Source organism: Xyrauchen texanus, chromosome 25, assembly GCF_025860055.1.
Source record: "Xyrauchen texanus isolate HMW12.3.18 chromosome 25, RBS_HiC_50CHRs, whole genome shotgun sequence".
Taxonomy (NCBI): Eukaryota; Metazoa; Chordata; class Actinopteri; order Cypriniformes; family Catostomidae; genus Xyrauchen; species Xyrauchen texanus.
The window spans coordinates 3,039,921-3,063,463 of NC_068300.1; the positions used below are offsets into that span (position 1 = coordinate 3,039,921).

General features: G+C 42.3%; 1 protein-coding gene, 1 long non-coding RNA gene and 1 pseudogene across 2 annotated transcripts in view; 2 read left to right on the plus strand and 1 right to left on the minus strand.

The window, feature by feature from the left end:
* The window catches only part of LOC127618552 (zinc finger protein 271-like), a 125,056-nt gene that overhangs the window by 51,834 nt on the left and 49,679 nt on the right, over positions 1-23,543 (minus strand). The gene's annotated exons all lie outside the window — the stretch shown is intronic.
* LOC127618929 (zinc finger protein 271-like) overlaps positions 1-23,543 on the plus strand; it is a 173,612-nt pseudogene that overhangs the window by 32,130 nt on the left and 117,939 nt on the right.
* Positions 18,805-23,543, plus strand: part of LOC127618650 (uncharacterized) — a 46,843-nt gene continuing 42,104 nt past the window's right edge. Inside the window, exon 1 of the long non-coding RNA XR_007967480.1 lies at positions 18,805-18,936. This is a non-coding gene — a long non-coding RNA (uncharacterized LOC127618650). The remainder of the gene's footprint in view (positions 18,937-23,543) is intronic.

Below are 23,543 nucleotides of genomic sequence, written 5' to 3' on the forward strand. Positions count from 1 at the left end.
TGTATTTTTATGTATCTTGTATTTTCTTTATGTACAGCACTTTTATTTACCATTGTGTATGAAATGTGCAATATAAATAAACATTCCTTGCCTTGCCAAGGCAATTAATGGGATTGAACTTCGAACTGGAGAGGACAGCAATTGACATATCGGTCTCTTGTCAGTTTTGCCACAAAAACAAACAAAACAGATTGGCTAAGTAAGACTACTTACCTTTTAGTTGAAGTAGTTCAGCAAAATTGTATGCATTTGTGGTTATTTGGTAGCTTTGATCATATAAAATATCTGCAAGCAATATGCAAACTGTATAATATAAAAGTGTAATAACCAGGATTGACACTGACCCTTTCATGCAGGGCAGTTTCAAAGCATAGGCGAACTAGGCAGTCGCCTAGGGGGTCGCCATAGGTCAGGAGGAGGCACAGGAGAAAACAATCAAGGTGTACACTGCCGGCAAAACGTTTGGAATAATATTCGGATTGAAATTGGTACTTTATTTCACCAAAGTGACATTCAAATGATCACACCAAACAAAAAGAATGGAGTGCCACAGGGATCAGTTTTAGGGCCTCTGCTTTTCTCCTTATATATGCTTCCCCTGGGAGATATTATCAGGTAATGTGGAATAAGTTTCCACTGTTATGCCGACGATACACAACTTTGTTTCTTCAAAACCTGATGAAATTTCACAATTCTCCAAATTAGCAGAGTGTATCAATGAAATAAAGATTGGATGAAAACAGAGGTACTAATTGGTGGCCCAAAAACCTCTAAAAACCAGCCACTAAAATATCATTTGACTCTCGATGAATGTACTTTTACATAATCTTCAACAAATACTCTGTTGCTGAAAAAGTAATTAATACGTTCATGACCTCAAGACTAGATTATTGTAATGCATTACTGGGAGGATGTCCAGCAAGTTTAATAAATAAACCTAAATTGGTTCAAAATAAATCAGGAAGAGTGCTGACTAGAACCAAGAAATATGATCATATTAGCCCGTTTTATCGTTGTTACATTGGCTACCTGTTAAATTTCATATTAATTTTAAAATTCTGTTAACTACGTTACAAAGCTTTGAATGGTTTAGCTCTGTAGTACTTAAGTGATCGTCTCCCACATTATATTCCATCAAGTTTATTACGATCACAAACTTCTGGCCTGTTAATAATTCCTAGAATATCAAAATACATAAAGGAGGTAGATCCTTTTCATACTTGACTCCTAAACTATGGAATAGTCTCCCCAACACGGTTCGAGATGCAGACACACTCCCTCAGTTTAAGTCTAGACTTAAGACACATCTATTTAGCCAGACATACACCGAATTTACACAATTAGGCTGCTTTAGTTTGGTTTGCCGGAACCAGAAAACAGAAACATTGATCATGATCTATAACTCTGCAATAAATTGAATGGCATCTACGCTTATATTATTTTATTCGTTTCCCTGTCTCAACCTCGGGACTTCTATCCTGTGGTCACCAGAACCAGCTGGATTCAGCTCCATTCCTGCTTTGTGTTGGACTGCACTGCTACATGTCTCTGAGTGATGATGACTACATGCAGCTGGTGCCAGCCATACATCACTTCAGTCGATTATGTTGGACTTACAGAGGATTAACTGATGCCAACTCCAACCATAAGACAAGGGATACTTGATATGCCATTGTCTGAACCTTGGACGGACCACACCGATCCTCACCGAAATTACCGGCCAGGTTGAACTGCGATGCAACTTACTGATCTCTGCCTGCATCACCTCAGTCTATTGATGGACTACACTCTTGAAATGGAATACATATACTATCAATTGCCAATAAAACCCTTCATCAGTCAATTAACAAGGACAACTGCATCAATGTGAACTTCTGCAGTTAATATAGGATGGACTTCAAAGACATTTGTCATTAATCTTACAGTTCATACAAAATCTGTTTAAACACTGTCCCTTAACACTTACTTAGTTTAATAATTTTAAACCATGACTTGTACTATACATAAGTAACATTGGCATTACATTCATGATGTTAGTCAGAGGGGAACTGGTCCCCACAGTGAGCATGGTTTCCCCCAAGGTTATTTTTCTCCCATTAAGCAATGTCTTATGGAGTTTTGTGTTCCTTGCCACAGTTGCCTTCGGCTTGCTCACTTGGGTTATAAATACAATTATTATTTAATTATTTATGTTTAAACCCAATTCAAAATAGTATTTTATTTAATTACACAATGAAGACTCATTGACATTATAGACATTACAGTTTTATCTTCTGTTAATGCCTATAAGCTGCTTTGAAACGATGTGTGTTGTTAAAGGCGCTATAGAAATAAAATTGACTTGACTGCTGCCACAGGATAGGCTGATTAGATAATCACATGAATAAGTAGGTGTACAGTGCTCTTTGAGTGTATATAAACTCAAAAATATTATAGACTATTTTTAAAGCTGTAAAGCTGCTTTGAAACGGTGTGTGTTGTGAAAGATGCTATACAAAATAACATTTTGAATAGCCTATTTTTAAAACTGCACGACATAACTTTGTGCTCTCTAGTGACATCTGTGCTTGGAACCTAAAACTGCAAGCAACTTGCGGATGACAACTTTACGAGTGTTGTGTTTTGGGCTCTGTTACATGTTTTCCTGCATGGACGAATCTCATGATTTGAGATTATCTGTACATCAACTCTAGTTGAAAAGTTTATTATTTTTATATACTATTGTACAGCCTCGGAGGATAATGCAAGTAAACTGTAATACTACATAATATACTATATACTACGTAATACTAATACTAATACTACAATAGTACATCTACGCATTGCTCACAGTAAAACTGAAAATTTCAGGATTCAATAATTATGGGGATGAAATATACTGTATTTTTTTATTTTTTTTGTAATTAAACATTTTTATTGATTCACCTATATTAACCTCATAAAACAGAACATATTTTCAAAGAATCAAATTTAACCCCAACTATTACCCCTCCCTCCCAATCCCACCCTAACCCCAACAACATAACAGTGGTCCCAAATGACAGAGAAACACAAGCAAAAAAACAACAACAAATAAAAACAACAATAAATCACACATCTACAAATGTCAAATGCCCACCCCATTTCTCCACGAACACTTTATACCTCCCTGTTCTTCTAAATGCTCCTTCCTCAAAGGCTGCCACTCTTCCCATCTCCGAGCACCACTCCTGAAAACAGGGCACTCCAGCCAAACTCCAGCCCCTCGAAAAGGTCAGCCTGGCCATCATGACACTGGTTAAGACCCAAGCATTTGTGTGTCCACTTTCAATGTGAATGACCGCCCCACCACCCAAGATACAGAGTCTGGGGCAAAATGGTACCTGGTAACACATCACACACTAAACTCTGCACCATTAAGCAAAACTGTTGTATTTCAACACACCCCCAAAAGACATTGGCTATATCTCCGATCCTCTAATTGGCATCGGTAGCAGGTGGGTGTGTCTTTAAGACCAAGCCTATCCAATTTAGAGGGGGTCCAATAGAACCAAAGTAAAATCTTGAATTGTATAAGGAACACCCTTGCATCTCTAGATGCCGTTTTTATATATTTTTTAAAATACTAGCCCATTCTCCCTCCTCCAATTCCAAGTTTAAATCTTTCTCCCATAATCTCTTGAGAGCGGTCGAGGCTCCGTCCCCCAGACTTTGAATAAATAAGGAGTAATACACTGATGCCTCATGGCCTTTTCCAAAAGCAGAAATCACCTCTCCTAGAGTTTCTGCTGTTTTAGGGGGGTGTATGCTACTCCCAAAAATTGTACAGAACAAGTGGCGTAGCTGAAGATACCTAAAAAGAACTGAGATCTGGGGATCCCAAAATACTGAACCAAATTTTCAAAGGATTTCATCACACAACTCTCATTAATATAACAGAGTGTACTCCCCTCACGATCCAATCAAACCAACAAAAAGGGGACTTATTAATGCTTAGTTTGGAGTTTATCCATAGGCTTGAGGCAACATTTAGATAAATATCTGAATTAAACACTCTGGACACTTTTGACCATATGGAGTACAAATGTGAAATAACGGGGTGGGATTTAACTTCTCTGGTTAGATTAATGGAAAGGCATTACAATGGCAAAATGGGGGCAAGGACATCTTGTTCAATGCAGAACCAGGGAGGGACTCTTTCAGGTGGAAGCGACCAATGACCAAATGTCTGAGACCGAATGCATAATAATAAAACAGAATCTTGGGTAGGCCTAGCCCACCCCTATCAATCGGCCTATGCAGGTTATTTAAATGTAATCTGGGGTGCTTACCGTGCAAGAATCAGTGGAACAGGGCAGCGAGGCACAAAGAGGTTGTTGTGGCTGCGTTCAACATGTGTGTAAAAAATGTGAACAGACAGTGGGCTGTTGGCTTAAGGAAGCAGATAGAAGAGAACGAAAGCAAATGCAGAAAGAATTAGTATGTAGGATTGAAAAGTGTAGGGAAAAACTAAAATAAAATGTGTGAAAGATCTGTTTGTGTGTCAGCACCACCAGAACCGACTAATGAAAAGTATGTTTGTGTTTCCCCACATGCAAACGGCGATTGTGCCGGCGCCACCGGCGTATAATCATCACTATCCCGTGGCGGAGCTGAAAGCCCTGAAACTGAACCCCGACCTCGACTGCTCTCCGCCCAGAAGACAAGCACCACAAGCAGCTTCTCCTGACTCTGACAGTGAAGGAGACCTGAATGAACTTTTTCTGAGACCTGAGATCGTGCAAGCGGTGAAAGCAAGTTACATTGAATGGAAGAGCGGCGGCTGACCTCCACCCTGGCACACGCTGTGCATGCAGAGGAACAGCTGCTGACAAAGAAAGACAAAGTCAAGTCAAAGGGGAGAAAGATCTTCAGCTGGCAGTTGTGCGACTACAATCTAATGTCAGCGCATCGAAACCGCAGCAGAAATGGGCCGACAAAAGAAGAGAGGCTACAGAAATCAGCGGAAGTGGAATTGCGGCTTGTGTGAGACTGACAACCATGAGTTCAGAGAATGCACGAAATGCAAACTGTGCAAACAAGAGGGACACTGGGCTACAGACTGTCCGGGAAGGAAAAGGCAGACTGAAGCAGAGCAGAGAGCAGCAGGGAGGGGGTCGAGCTGAGGGTGATCATCTGCTGGCTACAGAAAAGGGAAGTGAACATTTTTAACCACACACACATACAACACGCACACATACACTGATTTACATACTGCTCTCTGCAATGAAGACAACACTTGCAAATCTTTGAGTGTGACTGATGAAGCTTTATGTGATAATGTTTCGGATGAATGTTTGAGGATGTACAAAAGTTCAGGGTTTTTACAAATGCAGAGATATCAAATGTTAGTTGATGGGACATTAGTAGATTTTTTGGTAGATTCTGGGGCTAGCAATTTGACTATATGACCATGTGACTTGCTATGTGTACCAAAACTGACAGGTTCAGTGCATGAGAGCACTTTGGCCTCGGGCCATTTGATTTCTGAAAAATTCACAGTGCCCTTGGAGTGTGAATTTAAACATGCGTTTCTGTGTTCAACAGCTTGCCCGGTACCTCTAATGGCCAGAGATTTAATGTGTGAATTGAATTTGACCCTTACGGGGGTTCCTTTGGGATTAGCATTGAGGAAGAACCACAAATATGTTGTTCTAAATTTGAACCGCAGTGGGCATATGAATGGTGTGTGAAAAATGATGATTGGGCAAAAATGATCTTGAAAGTGGCAAAAGATCGAACAATGTCATTTAACACAGAAAATATGACGCCTGACCAATTGCATTGCACGTCACATGTCAGTAATTGAACGGGAACCACAATATGAGGAGGGGTGGTTTAACGGGGTAGGAAATGAGACTGTGAAATTTGATAAGATTTTCTGGACAGAAAATGTGTGTGCGCTCTCAGCTTGCCTGACAGAAAAACAAATGCAGTACTATTTGATAGCAGGAGAAGCTGTGCCACATTTATCAGTGACCAAGGCCAAAGAGCAGCTGTGGACAGATCAGATCTTGTGAGAGAATGCATAAAAGCAACAGATTGGGCTGAAATAAGTGCAGAAGTGAAACACAGCAGAAGTGGAGGAGCATTTATGTCAAAATGTGATTTTGAGATTGAAGTACAGAGAACTGTAACTGCTATTGTGAAGAGTGCGGTGGAGAAAAATGGGAGGGGGGCTACTTCTGCCTCAGACATTCACCCTGCTCTGACAGAAGTACCTCCTAGGCTGTGGGCAAAACACAAATATGATGTGGGTCTAATAAAAGGCTGTGAACCGTTTGTAATCACCCCAAAATCTGATTACAGACCGTGTCAAGCACAATACCCCCTCAAACGGGAGGCATTGCAGGGTATTATGCCAGTTTTTGACTCCTTATTGAAAGAAGGCATAATTATACCATGTCATGATTCTCCAGTGCGCACTCCAATCTTCCCTGTGAAGAAAATAAGAGATACAAATTCACCGACTGAGTGGCGATTTGTGCAAGATCTTCAGGCAGTAAATTCAGCTGTCATTGCTAGGGCGGCACGTGTACCAAACCCTTACACAATTTTGTCACAAATTCCACAAAATGCAATGTATTTTACTGTGGTGGATTTGGCTAATGCCTTCTTTAGCGTCCCAGTGGACCAGAAAAGTCAGTTTTGGTTTGCGTTTGATTTTGACAATAAGGGTTATAAGTTCACACGGTTGTGCCAGGGGTACGCTGAATCACCGATGATCTATAATGAAGCGCTCGAAGAAGCCTTGAACCCTTAACACTGACAGCTGTGTTAGGGGTATAACAGTTATGACCGGACCAGATATGGAGAAAGAAGACCAGGAGTCGAGAAGTTCAATTAAAGAATCAAAAATTTACTGAAGTATAGTCTGCAGTGAAATTGGTAGAGCCAGCGGCAAAGTCCCACGAGGAGATCGAAAGCCAACTCGAAAGCCAACAAAATCTTACATCAATTATACCATTTGCAAGGACGTACATTCCATTATTTTACTCCTGATTGGCTAAAAGACCATAAAGTCACAACATATAGACAGCTATGCGGCCTATCAACATTAATCAGCGCACTTGTCGTTCGAGCCCGAGATTTACCTCTGAAGTGACCTCGCAGATGGTCGCGGAGCGTCTTCGAGTCGGCCTGGTGTGCATCCCTGGGTTCAAAAACTGGGTAGAAGGTCAAACGCACACACAAAACACTGACGAACGACAGTTCTTCTCTGGGCACAAGAGAGCCAGAGCACAACATTATCAGGCCATTTAAACCAAAACAGAGAGATAAAATATTCACTCCTCGGGCAGAGGAGAGGGGTAGAAATAACATACATTTCTTCCCTAAAGAAATAATAAGAGAAAATCACACTTCTACTATTCAGGTATTATTACATAGGACTTTAAACCATATAATTAGTCATGGAAAGGTAACAAGCAAACACAGAATACATCTGGAATGCATTATCCTTGCCCCCTCCCCTGAGAGGCTGGAGAGCATCACAGATAAGCTTATCCCCCAAAAGACCTTCAGCCTACGTGCAGGACAGAGAGAAAGACTCTGGAATGTTCCTAAAAGAGACTAGTTAACATTCAACACACATATGATTCAAAGTATATTTCAATTATGCATAAGAAAATAGAATTGATTATGTGATCATGCATATAGTTAATTCATCACTTTATTAAAGAAGTTAAGCAACAGAATACAGATAGATATTGATATAAAAGGATATATATATATGTATTGATATATCTGAAGAGACGAGGGATTTTGACCCTCACCCTTCAGCTGGAACGGCTTTGTTACAGTATGTGGATGATTTGTTGATCTGTGCATGTGATGAAGCTACGTGTGTGGCTGACTCTGTGTCCCTTTTGAAGCACCTAGAGGGAGAGGGACACAAAGTCAGTCTTTCAAAATTGCAGTTTGTGAAACAGGAAATAAAGTTTTTGGGACATGTTATTAGACCAAACAGTAAATCCATCTGTGACAAACGTGTACAGGCCATAAATGATGTGCCAAAACCAATTACAAATTTTTTTTTAGGAATGTGTGCTTATTGTCGTACATTTATTCCTAATTATGCCATTCTTGAACAGCCTTTACGAGCCCTGATGACAGGGAAAGGGCTGAGGTCATGTGACAAGCTTGTTTGGACAAGCGAAGCCGAGGAGGCATTTGCTAACATGAAAGTGCAAATGGCTCTGGCTCCCACTTAGGGTCTGCCAGATGTAAACAAACCGTTTGTTCAGATGGTTGATGAGAAAAATGGGTTTATGACTTCTGTTCTTTTGCAGACTCATGGAGACAGACTGCGACCTGTGGCATATTTTTCAACCAAACTTGATGCAGTAGCAGCCGCCACACTGTTTGAGGTCTGTGGCGGCTGTTGAACTGGCAGTACTGGCATCCAGGGAATTTGTGGGGTATTCTGATTTAACTTTGATGGTTCCACACGCAGTCTCCATGATTTTGCAAGAACAGAGAACGTCACATTTATCTACAGCCTGATGGCTGAGGTACCACGCAATTTTATTGGACATGCCAAACATAACTGTTAAAAGATGCACAACTTTGAATCCTGCCACCCTCCTCCCCACAGAGCAGGATGGCGAGGAACATCACTGTTATCTGTCAGCGCTTGAACAGGTGTGCACACCGCATCCAGATCTATTAGACACACCATTAGACAATTGTGACAATATCCTCTTTGTGGATGGGTCGCCTTCCAAAGATCCACAAACAGGAAAGAATAAGGTTGGTTATCGCGATAACCACTGAATTTGAGCTTTTGGAGGCCATTCTTTTACCAGACAAGGTCACAATTTGCAAATGCGCAGCGCACACTAACGATAACAGTTCAGTCTCAACAGGAAACGCACGAGCAGACGCGGCAGCGATGGAGGAAAAAAAGACTGTGTGCTTTGATATCTGACAATAACCTCGACATTTCTTCTTGTTTACAGAGCATGCAAACTTTTTCCACAGGCGAGGAGAAAAACAAGTGGAAGGCAGCTGGCTGTAGTTATAAGGAGAATGTGTGGATGAGCTGTGATGGCATGCCTTGTTTACCCAAACACTTCTTTCCTCATTATGGAAAGTTGATACACGGGTTAGACCATGTATCAAAAGAGTGGATGGTTAGCTAAATGAAAGAATTGTGGTTTACAAAGGGTTTCACGATATTTGCTGAAACTTTTTGCAAAAGATGTGTCATTTGTAACACACATAACTTGGCAAGAGGGATAAAAACACCTATAGTATCTCAACCACCATCAGGGGGCCTTATGAGTATCTGATGATGGATTTCATCGAAGTTAACCCCTTGTGGGAAACAGAAATACTGCCTGGTGATGGTTGACATGTGGTCCAAATGGGTTGAGGCCTTCCCAACCTCGAAACAAGACTCGGCAGAAGTAGCGAAAGCTCTTTTAACCGAGATTGTTCCGAGATGGGGAATTCCAAGAAAAATCAGCTCGGACAATGGGACACACTTTGTCAATGAAGCAATAAAGCAGGTGGGTCAGTTTTTGGGAATTGACATGAGAACACACTGCAGTTACCACACTGCCAGTGGAGGCGCTATTGAGAGGGAGAATCAAACGATCAAGAACAAATTGGCTAAGTACTGTGAGGAAACTGGGCTCACATGGGTTAAAGCACTCCCAATTGTGTTGATGTACACCAGAATGAGAAAAGAGTCAAAACAAATTTAAGTCCATTTGAAATACTCTTTGGTAGACCACCATTCATGGGAATAGAGGGGAAACAAAGGCTGCCATCAACAGATCTGTGTGAGAATGACATGTTGAATTATTGCAAAGAAATGTCTACTCTGTTGTCCAATGTTTGTGTTCAGGTGAAAGCTGCTCAGAGAAAGGTTGCTGAAACCTTCCTTTCAGGCCTGGCGATTTCCTTGTGATTCGTGACCTGAGGAGAAAAGAGCTGGAAGATGAAAACGTGGCTGGGACCATTCCAAGTACTACTGATGAATCACACGGCAGTGAAGGTCGCAGAGAGAGCTACGTGGGTTCATGCCAACCACTGCAGGAAAATTCCGCCCACACCGCAGGAGAATCAGCAACAGGAAGAGATTGTTCCGAGTGAATGTCAATAAACGCCGAGGTCAAGTTTGAACACCAAGTACCACTATCAGTGGAAGAGCAAGGCCAACCACAGAGAATAACACAGCCTGTGTGCAGAGTGAACCCCATCGTGTGGTCACAAGCAGTAATCATCGTAAACCCACCTGAGCTTGAACAAGAGACAGAGGAAGAGATGGCTTGGATGGGAAACAGAGACACGAGAAAAGTTGTCAAGGGAACAAGGCCTGTGCTCTGGCAATGCTGCAAAAGGAAGAACTGGAGATATCAACGAGCTGCTGGCTTTGTCTGCAAATGTCTCATGCTTGGAAAGCTGTCCCACTGACTGTAGCGACAGCAAAAGAAACAAAGTGTCTGATTCCACAGCAAATGACTGATGTGCTCAAAGCTGTGATTGATCTGGAGAAAGGAAAGACACCAACAAAGCGACCTCGCGGATGACTGTGACCACGTGCAGCAATATAACCACACTGATATAGCGATTCCACCTCTGAGAGTGAAGGCGACACAGGGTGACGTGTGCATTTGTCTGAACAATGCGAGATGGTTTAAAGCAGGTTGGTCTGACTGCAGGGTCAGAATCAACGTGAAGGACAGAACAGCGGACAACTGTACAGCCGTCATCAACGACAAAGAAGTCAACTTCACATGCCCATTCAGCAAGCCACATGAAACTTCACCTGCAGCAGTGTGGGTGTGTGGCAACAGGGCATTTCATCGGATGCCAAAGGAATGGTCGGGTGTTGTTATCCAGGCTTGATGAATGTGGGTGCATCTGTGTATTTGCCAAACAAGGCACCTGGGGGAATGGAAAAAATAAATGTTGAAATTTTGCCTGGGGTGTTACCAAAGCACTATGCAGGGTACACATTATATGATCCGTGGTCGACGCCTGGAGCAAATGTGGGGTGGTCATTGTTCTTAGGGGTGGGTACAACGGTAACAATTAATAAGATAAATGGGTTAGCATGGACAGTATTAGCAATAGCTAATAGCACAGAAAATGCTTTGACAATGATAAATGATGAAATGAAACAGTTAAGAGATGAGGTCATTCAAAACAGGTTGGTTCTTGATATGTTAACTCCAGAGAAAGGGGGAGTTTGCAAAATGTTGGGAATGTCTTGTTGTTTCAATATTCCAGATTACAGCGACAACATCACGAATGTAATTGAACACATGAGAAAAGCCGTACAGGAGCCAGAACATGTTGAGAGTACATGGTTTACTTGGTTTATGAATCTTTGGGGAGGATGGGGGTATTGGCTGATTCAAACTGTGTTACCAATTGCGGTGATAGGACTGTTGATATTGTTATGCTTACCATGCATTATAACGTGTGTTTCCAGCTCAGTACAGAGACTGGTTAAAGCAGGGATTTCTGTTCAATTGGTAAAAAAATTACAGTATATCCAGAGGATGATGAACACAAATATGATGATACAAGTAGCGAGAGTTACTGTGAAATGTGTTAAAATGGAGGTATGTCTTTTCTTTCTGAGAATGTTTTGATATGTAAAGAGGGTTATAAGCAGCGGTCATCCGTGTTACTGAGATGAGGTACAAGGAGAGGGTTGGAAATGAGGGATTTTATTCTACTTTTATTGTTTGTATTTTTATAGCCTGCTGACATAACCAAAATGTTAAATTGATGTGTTTTTCCTACTTAATCTGTGCACTATTTCCTGTTTATACTGAGGTGACTGAGGGTCTGATTTCCATGTCATAAGTGCAGTAACAGTGTTAACTCATTTCGCCAGGCTTCAGATAAAGTATTTACTTGCTTGCTAATACTTAAGGGACTATCCCCACAAAACAAAAAAAACTTTTTTTACTTTTTCCAAACGTTATTTCACAAATGTTTAAAGGGGTCATGACATGGTTTTTTATTGTATTATTATGTTCCTTAGGTGCAATTATAGTATTAATATATTTTTTTAAGAAAACTTTTAAAATCTAGTGATTATGACCTTTCCACCTGTTTCTCATCCTCTGATTCAAACAGTCTGTTTTGAGCGTTTATCATTGTAAGACTTCAGTGTTAACCACTGTTATGATTAATAGCGGCAATTGCCTATGTAGAAATTATTAATATTCATTGGTCAGTAACAGTCATTGCAAAGTAAATGCACAACACTGTGATCTATCTCATCATGGATGAGAGAGGACTTTAAAAATAGTATAAAGTCTGAACTAGATGACTTACAGTTTGTCACGTTGTACTCAGAAAAGCAGAACCGAGATTATCTTTGAGCAGTCCTCTGCAAGCCAGCATCATATCAGTTGTTCTCAAGACGGTCATCTTAAATGTACAAACAAGCCTGGGGTAACACTGCTTGACTGGGCTCAGTTAGTAGTAAACTGCAGCCATGTCTCAGTAGCCTGGATCTTCGCTGTATTCTAAGGTTTTCTTATTCGGAGATATCTGCTTCTGTTAGAGACCTTGGGGAAAGAGGTATAAAAAGAGCCCAGCCCTTCCTGATTCGTCTCACTCATGGCACAGAGTAATTCCTGTGTAATGACTGGGTCCTTCTTGCAAGAATAAATTCTTTTAAAAGACTGTTTGATTCAGAGTGTCTCTTATGCATTGATAAAGGTTGATTAATATTTTTTTTGTCACAACAATCTTTAGGGCAGTGAGCCTTTTTTAGACAACTTTTTTAGATCTTAGGCCACTTGACTTGGATTACGTGCACTTTACATTAAAGTTGTTCCTATATACAGTGATAACCATTTATGTTGCCTACTTAAGAAGCCATAACATACACTTGCATACTTCTTCCCAACATTGTTATAATTAATGTTTTGCTAGTTTGGGTTTGTATTGTGTTCATTTGTAATTTTGTGTAAAACGTAATACATAGCTCTCTAATAATTTTAGTGGGGGAGGGGGATACTGGAGGGTCAATTACAAAGCTTTTTAAAATACACATAATCATTAGACTTGTCACAGGATCATAATTTTCACACAGGTCCGGTGTTCACGTTCAAACCGACTAACACCAGTTTTACCGCTGGTTGGATGCTAGGTGGTACTTTGGGGTCATTTTCATTAAGCAATAGCCTACACAATAACACAAGGCAGCTTGATTTCAAACTGTATTTTTATATGACATTTTTTATATACTGTATATAGACACACACACACACACACACACACCGATCAGCAACAACATTACAACAACATGCCTAATATTGTTTAGGTCCCCTTCAGTGCGGCCAAACACACAGTGCCAACTCACAATTGTACAGAGCTGGTTATCTGAGATACCATAGACTTTGTCAGTTTGAATCAGTTTGGCCATTTTCTGTTGACCTCTCTCATCAACAAGGCATTTCCATCCACAGAACTGCAACTTACTGTATTTTTTTTTTATTTTTGACACCAAGAGTAAATTCTAGAGACTGTTTTGTGTGAAAATCCCAGGAGATCATCAGTTACAGAAATACTCAAACCAGCCCGTCTGGCACCAACAATCATCCATGCTATTATCTAATCAGCCAACCATGTTGAAAAATTCAAATTGCACCACACAAAACAAAAAAGCAAATACATTAACAAATTGGTTAAAAAAAAAACACAAGGTCACATGACGTCATGCAAGAAGCAGATGTGTAAAGACGAGCTCTGAGCACTTTGATAAATTTGTAATTAATCTTATGTTATAGTACGGTGAAATTCGATACCCACCCAGTTACACATTTGCTCTTTGAGGTAAAACATGGCAAAGAAGTCAAAATCCTCGGGCTCTGGAGACATTAAAAGACACTTACGTGTTCAAGATGAAAGCTCCGACAAGCCCACAGAAGGTGGACACTATTTGGATGGTGCAGCGGGTGAGATCGTCCAGCCAACATCTCGGTGATCCTGACAAAGGTCCTTGCTGACTTGGAGGATCTCGCAGTAATACGCTGATCGATTACGGCGATGGAAAAGTCTCTGAGTGAGTTACAAGACTGGCAGAAGTTAGGAAACGAATCGATTATCTGGAGGCATCAGAGAGGAATTAGCCGCTAATCCTCCCATGAGCAAAGTTGATTTGGAACATATTCTTGAAAAACTTGAAAATCTTGAGAATCGGAATTGCAGGAATAACATCCGAATTGTTGGAATTCCTGAACATGAGGCCCGAGATATGGTGAAATTCCTAGACAAGCTTATCATTTTTACATTTACATTTATGCATTTGGCAGATGCTTTTATCCAAAGCGACTTACAGTGGACCTTTACAGGGACAATCCCCAGAGCAACCTGGAGTTAAGTGCCTTGCTCAAGGACACAATGGTGGTGGCTGTGGGGATCGAACCAGCGACCTTCTGATAAATAGTTATGTGCCTTAGATCACTACGCCACCACCACTCCAGATTTCCTGAGTTTGCTCGACATAATAAGCCACAAGCTGGAAATTGAGGGAGCTCACAGATTCCGGCTCAGAGATCTGCTGGGGAGACAGGCCCCGATCGATCCTGGCCAAATTTATGAGATCATCCGATAAAGATCTTGTGTTGCACCAGGCGAGGAGCAAAGGAAACATTTCTTTGAAGAATCATAATATTTTCTTGTTCCCGGAGTTTGCGAGTTCGACAGAGAGAAACACGATCAGTTCAGGGAATGCTGTGAATAGAAGTGAAGGTGCGTAAAGTATTTACATACTTTACGTCTTTTATACAAACAATGGGTGAATAAACCATTGGGTGTTTCTTATGTAAGTGGATCGACTCACTTTACAGTTACTCTATTGTAGGAGGAAGCTGTGTGCCATTTTTGTTTCTTTTTACATTGACTCCACTTAGCTGACTGGAGTTTGTTTTGTGAGTGGCCTTTTCCTTTGCATTGACGGAGAATCACTTTTAGTGATTTATTGAGAACAGACACTACGGATGGCCACAAATATCTACAAGCTCACATGTATTTTCTAAAGCCGACGTACCAAGTCATGGTACATACTTTTATGTGGCCTCCGAGTGAATTGGCTTAACCATCGGATGCCTGATTTGTTTCTTTTGTGTTGGTTCTGCCTAGCCGCTGGAGCTTGTTTTGTGGAATAAAACTGCTTCGGGTCATTTGTGAATGATACTGTTTGTTTATTGTGCTTATGCCTTCTGCTGGCTGGGGTTTGTTTTGTGGAGAATTTTTACGGGATTTTGGAATTATTACGTCATCTGCTGAACTCATAACAGCTGGCTCACTGAACATTCGTCTGTCTGTCTGAGGAAACTAAACAGTTTTATATTGGCTGGAATTTGTTTTGTGGAGGATCACACCTTTGAGACATTTCTGTATGAATCTACACATTCTTTGTGTTCATTCTGCTTATTGGATTGTTTGGGGGAAGTTCAGGGTTTGATTGTTTCACTAATGGGAAATGTAGTCTGTATAATCTTGTTTTTGACACACAATAAATTTTTTCTATTATTATTATCAAAATTTAAAATGTTAATATACGTGTATCTATGGGGCACCACATATAAAAAGGAAGGTTATTAATTTTCTTAAACGTAAGAAATATGATATAGTGTTTCTTCAAGAATCAATATATTGGTAAATAAACATCTACATTTAAAATATCTCAAAAAGATTAAAGATAAATTAGGGAGAATAATTATTGTTTTAGAAAACAAGAGGTAAAGCAATGGTTACCTCTAAAGAAAGACATGCAGCCATCATCGCTTTACATCAAAATGGCCTCACATGCAAGGAAATTGCTGCAAAGTATATTGCACTTGAAAGAACCATTTACCGGATCAGCAAGAACTTCAAGGAGAGAGGTTCAACTGCAGTGAAGAAGGCTTCAGGATCCAGAGCAAGCACCAGGACCATCTCCTCCTGAGGAGTCAGCTATGGAATCATGTCACCACCAGTGCAGAGCTTGCTCAATATTGGCAGCAGGTTGGTGTGAGTGCATCTGCACGCACAAAGAGGCGAAGACTTTTGGACAGTGGACTGGTGTCAAGAAGGGCAGCAAAGAAGCCACTTCTCTCCAAGAAAAACATCAAGGACAGACTGAAATTCTGCTTGGATTGGACAGCAGAAGACTGGTGCAAAGTTATTTTCTCTGATGATGACCCCTTCCGACTGTTTGGGACATCTGGAAAATCGATAGTCCGGAGAAGAAAAGGTGAATGCTACCATGAGTCCTGTGTCATGCCAAAAGTGAAGCATCCGGAGACCATCCATGTGTGGGGTTGCTTTTCATCCAAGGGAGTGGGCTCTCTCACAATTCTGCCCAAAAACACTGCCATGAATAAAGAATGGTATCAAAATGTCCTGCAAGAGCAACTTCTCCCAAAGATCCAGGAGCAATTTGGTGATGATCCGTGAATTTTCCAGCATGATGGAGAACCATGTAACAAGGCAAGAGTAATAATTAAGTGGCTTGGAGATCATTACATTGAAATTTTTGATCCGTGGCCAGGCAACTCCCGGATCTTAATCCCATAGAGAACCTGTGGTCAATTCTCAAAAGGCGAGAGGACAAGCAGAAGCCCACAAATTGTGATCAACTCCAAGCACTAATAAGGCAAGAATGGATCGCCATCAGTCAGGATTTGGCCCAGAAGCTGATATCCAGCATGCCAGAGTGAATTACAGAGGTTATGAAGAACAAGGGTCAACACTGTAAATATCGACTCTTTGCATAAATTGAGAGTTATTGCCAATAAAATCCCTTAAAATTTATGAAAAGCTTATCATTGTTTTCCAGTATACCATAGAAACATGTGAAAAAAATAATCTACAAATACTGAAGCAGCAAACTTTGCTAAACACATAATGTATGTCACTGCCAATACTTTTGGGCATAGCTGTACACACAGATGAAACAGTAGAAAAGAAGAAAAACCTGAAACACGTGGAATAAGCAATGTGAAGCAGGCTACAAACACTTGTGCAGCGTGCCATCAGCAACAGGAAGTGGAACCAACAGGAAGTTGACACACCTCAAGTGTAAAGGACCATTCCAGAGTTCTGTTCTCACTTCCAGCATTTTCCAGCACATACACAGGTTTGTGTGTATAGCAGCATTTCTTGTGTCATTCAGAATCCAAGATTTCTAACAGTTACACACCATGTACATTATATTCGGTACCTGCAATAAAACATCTTCTGTCAATGTGCATACTCTGATGCATGTGTAGTGTGATACGTTGGTAAAGAGCCTCTGGCTTTCAATGCTTTATTAAGGTTCATTTATCATGGGTCACAAACTCTTTATTAGGCAACTAATCTATTTTAAGGCTATTCTATTTGTTAGGCTATTGTATTGATATTGGATGTTTCATTCATCATGTTTCCACCAATATAAAATTTCACACCAGTGTTTTCCCTTGTACAAAGTAAAACTGGTAACAGTGGCAGCCCTAATAATCATCCTTACTAAACTGCAGTAACACTAACTGGTAACTAGAATAGATTAATATTAAATCAATTAGAGTGAATATACTGTATAAGAAATCATTTTTATACTTTATAAGTTGTAGTTAAATGTGCTTAGGCTTTTAGTTTTGTTTTTTTAACAAGAAATACTAAAGTTTATTTATTTGCCATTTCTTTTTTATTTTATATTTAAATCTAACCAGAGATATAAGGAGCAATCCATAGTCTCACCTATGGACATGGCTGTCCACATGATGTAATAGAAAACATGACACATCAGACCAGGTGACCTTCTTCCACTGTTTCAAGGTCCACTTCTGTGCAGCCCCATATACAGCAAGGGTGTGATGCACTGATATTGTGACACATTCCTCCTGTAACCATCATTCAAAATTTTCTGTGACTTTTGTCAGTTCAGAACAGATGGGATAGCCTTCGTTGCCCTCATGCATCGATGGTCCTTGGGCTCAACAGCCTTTCTCCGATTTGTGGTTTGTCCCTCCTCGGACCACTGTCGGTAGGTACTCACCACTGCAGACCAGGAGCACCCCACAAGTTGTTTCAGAGATGCTCTGACTCAGTCGTCTGACCATAACAATTTGGCCCTTGTCAAAGTCACTCGTGTCTTTACTCCTGCCTATTTCTCCTGCATTCAACATGTTGAAAACAAGAACTGAATGTTGCTTACCATTTAATCTACCCAAACCTTGACATGTGGCCTTGTTAGGAGATGAATAACAGTATTTATTTAAACTGTGAGTGGTCATAATGTTTTGCTTTTCGTTGTACATATCTGTTAACATCTCAGTAAATGTGGTTTAGTGTTTCATGACCCTTTAAATACAGGTTGTGTTCTTTAATATGGTGAGTCAGCCACTTGATATCAATTGAAAAATCTGTCCAGTTGAGAACCTCTGGCTTAGAAATCAAACTAACAAAGTATGACGATAAAAGAATAATAAAGTGTACTTTATTCATTATTTGCAGCTTTCTTTTTCTTAAGATGAGGAAAGCACAAATCATCACATTTTCTTTTCTTTGTTCCCGCTGCTACACTGTAGATCCAAATACGTGCAGCCGCTGGTAAAAGCAGTGCAAAAACACTGTAGTATGCACCTTTTAAACTGAGCATAAATAAAATAAAACAACAGGGAACTGTTTTGAATATAAATGACTTGTAAAATGACAGTTGATTGACATGAAAATATAAATTATTAAAGGAAGAAACATACCTGAAGAAACATAATCATCTTCATCTCCCTGTTGTTCCTCTACTGTGTTCTCTTCTTTTATCTCCTCCAGCTCCACTTCGATCTTCACTGGTGTCATCAGCATCTGCTGTTCTCCAGCATTACAGACAGAAGTCAGAGACTCTGTGGAGATTTGATCATCATCTTCATTACTCTGTTGTTCCTCTACTTTGATTTCTCCTCTCATCTTCATCAGGTTCCAGCAGCTTCACTGAAAACATCTTCACTGGTATCTGCAGCATCTGCTGTTCTCCAGCATTACAGACAGAAGTCAGAGACTCTGTGGAGGTTTGATCATCACCATCATCTTCATTACTCTGTTGTTCCTCTACTTTTATCTCCTCCTGTTTCACTTCGATCTTCACTGGTATCATCAGCATCTGCTGTTCTCCAGCATTACAGACAGAAGTCAGAGACTCTGTGGAGGTTTGATCATCACCATCATCTTCATTACTCTGTTGTTCCTCTACTTTTATCTCCTCCTGTTTCACTTCGATCTTAACTGGTGTCTGCAGCATCTGCTGTTCTCCAGCACTACAGAAATAAGTCAGAGACTCTGTGGGGTTTGATCACCCAGATTACAGTCAGTAGAACAGATTAAAGTGAGCTGTGAGTCCTGTGTGTCTCTGGATCTCTGTTCAGAGAGTTTGTCCAGCAGTCGCTGTGGTGTGGACTGATCTCTGCCGCTCCACACTGAATCCTGACATTCTGTGGAGGTCCCATCAGTCACACACACTGAAGATTGACAGGAAACCTTTTCCAGCTCCTGACAAACACAACACAATCACATCTGTACCGTTCATCGTATCACATCACTTGAAAGCTTACAATCTCAACTTTAAGGATGAAATGAATGTTTAACCTGTAACCTGTCGTCTCTCTCCATCAGTTTTGTCTTCAGTGATGTCACCTCTTTCTTCAGCTGAGAGATTTCTATGATGAAATCATCAATATCCAGCATGGACAGATCAGTTCCAACTGATTCATAGCAGATCACATCCACCTGCTCTCAAGATGAATATCTAAACACAAAAACAACATCATTATAATGGATTGACATTCATCAATCTCAAAAACATTATTATAGGATTATAAACTATGTCTTATATTATTATTTAACATATAACATCTTTGAACTACCTGATTTAATTTAATACCCAATCCTTCTAAAAGCTTCAGTATCGGATCAGTGCATCCCTACCTTTAAGCAGCTAGGAACATTTCAGAAAATTATGTCAAGCCTTTAGACAATTAGCTTCTAATAGGAGTTGACTGAATTGGAGGTGTACCTGTGTATTTACTTTAAGGCCTACCTTCAAAGTCAGTGCCTCTTTGCTTGACATCATGGGAAAATCAAAAGAAATCAGCCAAGAGCGGTTCATCCTTGGGAGCAATTTCCAAACACATAAAGGTACCACGTTCATCTATATAAACAATACTACGTAAGTATAAACACAATGGGACCACGCAGCCATCATACCGCTCAGGAAGGAGACGAATTCTGTCTCAAAGAGATGAATATAGTTTGGTGCAATTAGTGCAAATCTATACCAGAATAACAGCAAAGGACCTTGTGAAGACGCTGGAGGAAACAGGTAGACAAGTATCTATATCCACAGTAAAACGAGTCCTATCGAATAACCTGAGGCTGCTCAGCCAGGAAACCACTGCTCCAAAATCGCCATAAAAAGCCAGACTACAGTTTGCAAGTGCACATGGGGACAAAGATCTTGAAATGTACTCTGATCTGATGAAACAGAAATGTAACTGTTTGGTCAAAATGATCATTGTTATGTTTGCAGGAAAAAGGGTGAAACTTGCAAGCCGAAGAACAACATCCCAGCCATGAAGCATGGGGGTGGCAGCATCATGTTGAGGGGTGTTTGCTGAAGGAGGGACTGGTGCACTTCACAAAATAGATGGCATCATGAGGAAGGAAAATTATGTGGATATATTGAAAATAACATCTCAAGACATCAGCCAGGAAGTTAAAGCTCGGTCAAATAGACAATGATCCCAAATATACCTCCAAAAAGCATATGTGAGCAAGGAAGCCTACAAACCCGACTCAGTTACACCAGTTCTGTCTGGAGGAATGAGCAAAAATTCCAGCAATTTATTGCAAGAAGCTTATGGAAGGAAACCCAAAATATCTGACCCAAGGTAAACAATTTACATGCATTTGGCACATGCTTTTATCCAAAGCACATTTACAGGGACAATCCCCCCGGAGCAACCTGGAGTTAAGTGTCTTGCTCAAGGACACAATTGTGGTGGCCGTGTGGGTCGAACCAGCGACCTTCTGATTTACAGTTCCCCTTCTGTCGCTCTCTCCATGTTGTGTCAGAGAAGCGACACTAGGGGTCTCTCTTGGCGCCGATATCCACCTCTGATCTATGAAAAAAGGCCAATGAGAGTTGGCAACCAGTATTTGCATGTCCCGCCCCCAGACATACGGCAATTTAAGCGGCGCAAATACGGGAGTTCATTCAGAAAATTTCTTCGGAGCGATGGTCGTGTTTGCAGACTGCTGCGTATTACACACCGAGTTCCTGCTATCCTCTGCTGCATGCTGTTGGATTCTACGGCGCACAACAGCCTGTTTGCTGTTTGCACCTGTTTGCACGGCTGTGCACTTCCTGCCCCTGAGCGCATCGACAGTTGCAGATAAGAAACATCTCTTACGAGTCTTTCATTCATAAAGAGTGATTTTATTTAAAAGAGTAATTTCCTCTAAAAGAGCAAAACACAGCGGCGTTGAACGTCCTTTTAAGGACGCGTCTTTTTAAAGATGCCTTTCCGCCCCGTGTTGTTCCTGGATACGGTAGAGTACTCTCCGCTTCCAACGGCCACAGGCGTTGTCTCATGTGTCTGGGCAGCAATCACACCGAGGCTGCATTTGTGGATGGTTCATGTTCTCATTGCGAGACCATGACAACGTTGCGGTCGCGGCTTGCTTAACATAAGCAAGCCACTCCAGCCGCCCCCCGCGTCGCTCCTTCTTCCCACGGGATTGAGGACGATGCGGCTGGCGATGGAGGCGATTCGGGGATGGCAGCAGGTGCAGCTCGCCGGTACGCCCCTCGGACCACCCGCACCCGGCACGCTCGTTGACTCCCATCCCCGCTCGAGGTGGCGGCGACTCGCCTCACAGCCAGTCTGCCTACCCTCTTGCGATGGAAGCAGATGAGTTCGACGCGACATCGGAGGACGTGGGCTCTGACGCTGAGGGCTCCTCTGAGCTGCCGCCTTCGGGCTTGAACGCCCAGGAGGAGGCCGATGCGCAGATGTCCGATATGCTTTCCCGGGCAGCCAACAGCGTGGGCCTGGATTGGAACCCTCCATCCTCCCCACAGCCATCACGGCTGGACGATTGGTTCTTGGGTGTGGGGTGCTGCTCACAGCCTCGCCCCCCCGGTTCCTTTCTTCCCGGAGGTGCATGATGAGCTGACGTCTTCGTGGAGAGCACCCCTCTCCACTCGTCGCACCGCCACCTGCTCATCCGCCCTCGCCACCCTCGACGGAGGAGCGCGCCACAGGTACACGGAAATCCCTCAGGTGGATAGAGCTGTTGTGCTCCACTTATGTCCCGGAAGCACTACCACCTGGCGGGGCCGCCCTGTACTCCCTTCCCGGTCCTGTAGAGCAACATCCTCGCTCACCGCGAAGGCCTACAGCGCTATACCCAAAACAGCGCTACCGGACGCGCCACTTCCGCCCTGCATGCCATGGCTCTCCTGCAGGTCCACCAAGCCAAGGCACTTCGCAACATGCACGGGGGTGGCCCAGAAGACCTTCTGCTCTGCCCCAACCTGGGCCCAGCTCTCAGCCCTGGCGTCGAGCAAACCGCAGGAAGCGTACGCCCCCTGCCTCACGGACCCCGTCGAGGACCCGGAAGGCTCCCAAGCATCCCTGAGACAGCGGACCCAGAGGAGCGAGAAGTTAGCTCGGAGGTGGTAAGACCGCTCCATCCCCGGTGGAGGGCGGGAGGAGAATCTTTTGTTTTTTACATTTACATTTATTTTTTACATTTAAATTTATTCATTTAGCTGACGCTTTTATCCAAAGCTGACTTACAATTGTTATACATGTCAGAGGTCATGCGCCTCTGGAGCAACTAGGGGTTAAGTATCTTGCTCAGGGACACATTGGTGTCTCACAGTGGATTCAAACCAAAGGCATGTGTCTTATCCATTGTGCCATCACCACCCCCATTTTTCATTTGCCGCACCCCTGACGGGGCAGCAGTACCCAAATTCTCAATAAAAGAGCTATTTCCTCTACCTCTGGGTCACATGGCCCGCAAATGCCGTTCTCACGGCACCTTGCTTTCAGGCCTCAACAGTCCCGGCGCCCAGGATGCGGTGCTTCGCCCTCAGCCCCACGACTGTTCCCGGCCGGCTGGTTCAGATGAGTCCAGAGGACGCCAGCATCAGACCTCCTCCTCAGTCACGAACCCGCCCCTGCCGGGTGCGCAGAACAAGGTAAGTGCTTTGAGTTTATTCTCAGCACCAGAGCCTCGGGACGCCACAGCGCCTCCGGCGCCGCGTTACCTGTTCCGCACCGCTGCGAAGCCCCACCGAGTACGTCCAAAATACTCGTCCCCTTGGTGCCCCTAGCACGGAGCTTAGAGGCATGGCTTTCACTGCCCAGCTCGTCCACGGTGGCTGCATCGGACCATCCGACTTCGATTACGCAATTCAGTTTGCCAGGTCTCCGCCCCCTTTGTGGGCGTTCGTTCCTCCGCAGTGCACGGTGAACATGCCCACTCCCTGCGCGAGGAAATCGCCTCCCTTCTAATCA